The sequence below is a fragment of the Ascidiella aspersa genome, chromosome 4, assembly GCF_963924565.1.
Source record: "Ascidiella aspersa chromosome 4, kaAscAspe10.2, whole genome shotgun sequence".
Lineage (NCBI taxonomy): Eukaryota > Metazoa > Chordata > Ascidiacea > Phlebobranchia > Ascidiidae > Ascidiella > Ascidiella aspersa.
In genome coordinates, this window is record NC_139450.1 from 2,251,707 (window position 1) to 2,257,801 (window position 6,095).

A 6,095-nucleotide genomic window follows, 5' to 3' on the forward strand; every position below is an offset into this window, starting at 1 on the left:
TCACTTAGCGACTTAAGTTTTGTTACTTATTAAACGAATATAGGATACTACCATAAGTTTCTCAACATAACTAAAAAGTCGTTACACCTGGACTTGAAATGATATTTTCTCAAACACACAATGTACAAGAATGTTCTTAAAAACTACAGATTTTGACACAGCTGTGCTTAATTATTTCAATGTAAAGTGTGTAGGCCTACAGACTTTATTCAAGGTGTTTTTAATTTATTTTAATTTTGTTTTCCGGAGCCCAAACAACTTAGTTAGACCTTGCTGTGGCTGGTGGCCGAGTTAACGAACGCGCCTATATTTGTTACCGTTTTTTAAATGTTCCCAGGTAAAAATACAACCTAAAACCACTATTACATTAGTCTATTGTCTCGTTTATTTAAGTATGTTTTATTGTCTTGTTTTTAAATATTTATTCACTACTAACCAGGGCTGCGGAGTCCATTAAAAACAAACCGAGTCTGACTGCCGAGTCCGGCAACGAATTTATACTCTGTATTACACTTATTTATACCTTACTAAAATGTGGTGGTTATTCGAATTCGGTGTTGAGCACGTCGGGCTCAGATAGCGTTTTCGAGTCACGAGTCCAGCAAAATAAATCGACTTCGACTCCGCAGCCCTAATATTAACTGACGACTTTTATTTATGATTTAATGGCATGTGAACGCCAGAGACGGATCAAGGATTTTTGTGAAATGTGCGATTTCGTCGAAATTTGTTTTCGGTTTCAATAAGCAAGTAATTACTTTTTATAATTAAGCCGGTGTAAACAGACTGAGTTCCATCATTGGGAAAAATATTTTTGTTTTTTTCTGTTTTTCTTGGTATGTATTACCTTGACTTTCGGATATTTTTGTTAATTCAAGAGTCGTATATATGTAAGTTATTTATTTCATTTCGCGACACTGTGGCCATGTGAGTTCAAAATCCTGACGCCTGGGTTTGGACCACGCTGAACTAAGCAATCCGATTTTTTTGTTTGGAACTATATACTAAATATAGCCTACAGCTGAAAAAAGAACACGAGTTGAAATAAGTAAAAAAATGAAGGGAGTCAACGAAATATCAACACATGTGATAGCTGACAAGTAAAACATATACGCACCCACTATGATCAGCCAAGCCACAAAATACCTACGTTGGAGTTAATACAATCAAAGCAGTTAAAACAACATCAGTAAAGAAAAGCAGTGCTTTCGCACAATAGTAGCGTTACACGACATTTTATTCTGTAGGCTAGGCCTACAGCATAAATATCATTCAAAATTACATAAGTATTCCCTGCAAGGAACTATAACCATAGCTGCGTTAAAATGGCAGTTAGCCACTATTTCAAATCATAATTATATAAACAAAGTATTAAACAAGTTCTTACCGGCAATGTCAGGCCAAGCAGTTTAACGTCGTCGTCAATTTTACTATAAAAATTTAGCCTATTACTTCCTAGGACCTATAAAACATGTAAAGTATTTTTTAAACTTTCGTTTACGGAACACAGCAAACCTTCATTACAGTACAAAACACTGTCCTAAACCTGGCAAAAAAACCTGCAACAAAAACAGTTAACGTAACAATGACAAACGTAAGCAAGGTGATTGTTACGTCGACAAGTAAACAAGAAATGTAACACTTATAGACAGGCTTACCATCTACCAAGACTAAAAAATAAGCACATTTCTACGCAAAAATAAGCACGCTACTGATAACTCGGGGTGTGGATTTACGATTGCGGGCCAGGTATATTATTTCTTGTCAAACTTTAGCTTGATAATTGTTAAACGAAAGAAATATAAGAAACCATGCAATATAAACTGTTGAGGCTCAATAAACTCTAAAATAAACCAAACTAAGCACACGACTCAAAAATAAGCACGTTTCTTTAAGCACATTAGTATTTTATAGGACACTGCAACCAAAAATAATCACAAATCTTAGAAATAAGCACATTAGTATTTCATAAGACACTGCGACCAAAAACAAGCACAAATCTTAGAAATAAGCACGGTATCGTAACCCTGCTTATAGAGGTGCCCAAAACCAAACTAACGCAATTTTTTAACACAAATTGATCCAATATTTATTCTTCATTCACATATGTATGACAAATCTATGTGTTTTTTTGAAAAGTCGTTATGCGGTACAAATCGGAAACATAGGAGCACACAACAAGATCTAAAGCAGTAGGGAGAGGGTGTGGGACTATCAGGGGCAATGGGTCTAACATCGACAATTTTATGTCGACTAAACCATTAAACATTAATCTTCAGTGGCGTATAAGCAAGTGTGAAGTTTAAATGGCTGAAATAAGAAAGCCTTTACAATCAATTTGTTCAGGATTTTCACAACACGAGGGGAAAAAAGGAATCAGAAAAAATGAATAAAAATATGATACAAGGACGCTTAGTTTTCTATAGGGTGACAAAAGAACCCCTAGTGCAAACTTTGGGTTCTCAGTCCCCTAAAACAATAAAAAAACATGCAAAATAATTGATATTTCTGGTGATGTGTACGATTTAAGGTACTATTTCCATATAAATTCTGACAGTTAGTCAATCATGTCCCTTATCCTAATAACAGTTTAACTCTTTCATCAACTTTTTTTGTCAGTGAGCATTTTATGACGTCATACTTAGCGCAAAATTTTAAGCACCCCTGTCAAAAACAAAAGTCGGCGTCTACGGTAGTAGATTACATTGTTAGGAATCAAAAATCTCAATTTGTGCGGCGAATTCATGCATTAGCTAGTTCAATTAGGACATTTTCCCAAAAATCATACAGGGGTTAAGCAAGTAAGGTGTTTTCCGAAATATTACTTTAATAAATAAATCCAATGGCCTGACCGTAAAACACTTATTTCGCCTAATGAGAGAAAAAGCACAAAAAGAAAACGGAACATACAAGAAATGTAAGTAGACCACGGTTTATAAATATTAAATATATATCAAATATAACAAATAAATGCGACAAACAACGAATGAAGTTAGCAGACAATGCATAAACATGAAAGACAACGAATAATTTTAACAGACAACAGATGAAGTAGTGGACAATACATAAAACTCGACGAAGTAGCCAAAAAAGGGGGAACAATTTCTTATAAAAAAAATTAAACCAGGCAAGACGGAAAATAAGGAACAAAATAGTCGGTAAGGTACGGTAACAATATGTGACTGGCCGCAAGATAAAGACTACCAAGTTGCAAAACATTTTGTAAATACTGTCAAGTTGTTAATGATGAGAATGGTCAAGTTAAACACTGATTACCCAGCTTATATCACTGATGATGGACAGCAGCATGCTAGCCTCCTGCAAGTCTTAGAACACCGGTGATAGTTTCCAGACTTTAAAAGACTAAAATATTTTTAGATAATTTTCAATGCTTCTTTGTGTTGAATATGTGTATTTGTTGTTGATGTATTACAAATAACATTTTACAATACTATTTGTAATCGTTTAGTAACAACAGAGCCAATTTAGCAAGTTTTCGTAATAGGGGAATTCCCATACTTTGGGAGCTTTGCGGAGGGCGAAATCATGACCAAAATTTAAATTTTTTGGGTCAATTCTAGTTCTAAGGGGCAAACCATGGGAAAAACTTCGATTAGCTAAACTTTTCAAATTTTTTTAAAATCTGAACAACCCTACTAGAAGTGTTAACAACTTTTTTGCCTAGGGACCGGTAAAATACTAAAACATTTTTTGCCGACCGGTGGACCAAAAATTAAAATCAACCCAAAATGTAATTAAAACAAAAGTATACAACTTAAAAGCAAATAACGAAAACTTCAATGTAATGAGAAATTTGCTGCTGTCTTATTAATATCACACGTGTTATACGTGGTTCTATTGAAGTTTTTCACATACAACTTAAAGTTTAAGACTAAAACAAGTTGTAGCTTAGTTTTAAACAGTTGGGCACAACACTTGCAGCATTGTGACGTACGATAAAGTCCAAAGTAGACCATTAACTCTATGTTACGTCACAATGTTGCAAATTACGGAAGGCATTTTGTTTGGTCGACCGTGAACCCTGGATAGTTTTTCTCTTTCGTTATTTGTTTGTGTTGACTGATTAAGTGTGTATTCGACAATGGACAACGCTAAGTCAAACATTCTTTCATTTTTTTCTCGCTAAAAAACGTCGAGTTAGGCGCAGTATGTTGCTCACTGTTCGGTCTCTGCGCTAATATCCAATGTTGGTGTAACGTTTAACTGAAGCAGATGATTAAAAGGAGGTATAATGGTGACTGTCATGCGCGTTTTAAAGTCTCCATTTTTAAGTAATGATAGTTAACACAAAATTATGTTTTTAAGCATACTCTAAGACCACGTGCTAAGTGTGCTATGGACACAACTTATTTCCCCTCAACCGCAGCTTGTAATTTAGCTGACTTGGCATTTGTCAGCGCAGATGTTGCGCTGATTCTGGCATAATAACACCCGGAAAAAAACGTTCTTCGTTTAGTAATGCAGGTGATGAAAGGCGTGCTTGTAATTTAGCGCTAGTCCCGTTCATGGAACTTGAAAACTACGCTGCTGATGTCGAATTATGTGCGATTCTACCACAATTAATCACACATATTTTACGGTCTTGGTTTGTTTTTTTGCCTGAAGTTAACGACTGCACACTGTGGTTTCGCAGCTGGCGCCTGACAGGATTTTCGACGACGCACGTGATCGCTTTTTCTGTTTTTTTTATGACATCTTGCAAATCCCATTTCTGCGGGCGCCCCTTGGTGCGTATTTGTTTTAACTTGTTACATGTGTTGATTTGTCGTTGACGCCCCTTCGTTTTCTTTATAGAAAGCCGCGCTAAAGGACGATCAAGGCGGTGAGCCTTTCACTCGTCTGATTTTTGTAGAGTTGCTACTCACCGTAGCCTTTCCAAGCCACGCCATTAGGTATCGGACGAAGTTACAAAAAGCGTTATTCAGTTATAAAATTCAAGTCCTTTATTAAAGTTGTTTTTCAACAAATTTGATTTTACATACTTGTTTCTTTTTGTGTACTCATGTTTCTTTTTTTTTTTGACTTTTTACAGCTATAGACTATAGTTTAAAACGGATTGCTTTGTAAACAACAAAATAAAGCATGTGACCACAAAAAACATTTATTTTTAGGAATAGAAGTTCGTGAATACACCGTTAAAAGGACACAAATCATAACCGACATCATTAAAACAAGCACTGACCGAATACACGTTTTTCAGTATAGGTGCCAAAACATGGTTTTTAACTACACCAACTCGAAAAGCTTTTTAAATTCATTGAAATAACAGTACGTTATCTGCTGCATTAGCCTATACAAAATCAAGCAAGCTTTTTCGTGTGGACATTTATTACGAGTAGTGTGGATCTTTCTCTGTAAAATTACAGGCAATTTTTTTAACGTCGGGATTTGGAACTAACAGTGTCATGGAATGAAATAAAAACTTATATTTATACGATTATAGAAGTAGAAGAGTAACAATAAATATCCTCAAGTCAGGTTAATACATAACAAGAATAAATGAAAAATCCGGTCTGTTTGCAATTTAATTATAAAAGTAATTACTTGCTTGTTGCAACCGAAATCTAATTCCCCTCGCCCACAAACGTACTTTTGCCGACTTTAAGTACCAAACATGTTATTTCATTTTATTTATTCGCTACCAACCAATCCAGGACCCAATCCAAATAATTGAAATGCCAAGTTAAGTTCACCAAAAAAATATGTTAACTTTATTAAAATTCGCACACTCGTCCAACCATGAGTGATATTTTGATTTGCAAACTACATAAACGTAACATAAACGTAACATATCAAAAACAAAAAAGCAAGCTGTTTCACAGGTCGAAATTCGTGGGAAAAAAACAACGACAAATTATTAAATTGAAACAACCCAATGACTTAAGTCCAAGTCAAGTCATTTGTAAGTAGACTAAAGTCAAGTCAATGACAATACTGGGGATTGTTACGCCCTGCCGCGCCCTAGTATATTAGAATCTACCGCCTAACCTATACTTGTCCGACAGGACGCAACCGCAATGAGTTCTTAAAAAGATAATCGGGAGTTAATTTGCCTCAATACTTAAGTTTATTCT